Raw genomic sequence first — 1437 nt, 5'->3', positions numbered from 1 at the left:
CACTTGTCCTTCATTTTAAATCTAGAAAAAGTGTTTGTGCTTGATAGTAATATGTCCAGATTTATAAAGTGTCATAGTTGCACTTCTTTTCTTCTCTTTTTTGGGAAATTAGAGTGTAGGAAGCACTCTAAAACTTGTTATAAAGGATTAGAGTTTATGTTAGAAGCTCACCTTGTAAAAACTTGGTGGAAGCTGTAAATTTCACTAGTATAGTAAAGTTGGGTTGAAAATCCATGATTGGCAGATCAAGGGAATGGATTTAGGTCAAGGTGATCGAACCACTGTAAATACTATTGCATTGTCCACTTCTCTCTACCATTCCTTACTTGGTGCCTTTTAGCTATTATAAGCTTTACATCATTCTTTCTTTAATTGGTTACAAGTTCAACAACTCAATAAGGCTAAACTTAAAATTTTTTAGTACTATTGACCTCCTTGCTAACACTCGAATGGGACCAACATACCCATCTCCACTTTTCTCTCAAAAGTCTCATCATTTCTCTCGAAAACAACAATTTTGTCTAAGAGATGGCTTAAGTTTGTACACCTCACCAAAAATGGCTTCTTTTCCTGGGTTTATAGCTAAGTACTAGATGCAAAAATTGCTACTAATGGTGCGATTGGGTTTATATAAAAACGTTTGATACAAGCAGTAGTTTTTTTTATTATTAAATAGCTTATAAGCTATAGCTTTACCTTATATTTGTCAAAGATAACCTAAAAAATTAAAAAACCTGAAAAATTAAAAAAGCTAAAAACTTAATTAATGCTGTTGAAGGTAACACCATTAGAAATGTTAATAAATTATAAGACAGGTGGCAAGAAAATAGAAAGGAGTCATCAATGGAGGAACAAATAAAGGGTAGAGGATTTCCATTCTCTTTAATCCTTCACTCGCCACGAGACTGAAGTGAAGAGTGAAGGCTTCCTCTCCCTCTTTTCACTCCAAGACTCCTAAAACCCAAGCAACCAAGCAAGGCAAACATAGATAGACCCCTCAAATGTACCCAACAAATCAGATTTAGATCTCTACCTTTGGCCAAAATGTGTAGGTAAACAGCTAAGGTTCCTACAAACAGCCAAAGAAAGAAAGAGAAAAAGAAAGAAGAAGAAAATAGAAGAAAAGGTTGTTATGGATAGGATAATTTGGGAAAAATAAAAGTTGTAACTTTCCCTTTCCAGAGGGAAAGTGACTTTGCATCCATAAGAAAAAGGTTTGATATTCCTTTTACTCTTTGTAATCACCTTACAATGAGAATACTTTCTCATATCTTTTTGACAAACCAAATGCTGTAAACACATTATATCCAATTAAATTACAAGGAAAGTTCCCTACTTGCAGGGTATCAAATGCCCTTAAAGCTAGAGTTGATTGTATACGGATGATGATCACACAAAAGCACTACTATCACTAAGGATGTTTACAAAGTGAAAAGA

This window comes from Theobroma cacao, chromosome 10 (genome assembly GCF_053813885.1).
Source record: "Theobroma cacao isolate CCN51 chromosome 10, ASM5381388v1, whole genome shotgun sequence".
Classification (NCBI taxonomy): domain Eukaryota; kingdom Viridiplantae; phylum Streptophyta; class Magnoliopsida; order Malvales; family Malvaceae; genus Theobroma; species Theobroma cacao.
The sequence above is the reverse complement of the archived record's forward strand: the minus strand, read 5'-3'. Positions refer to the sequence as shown.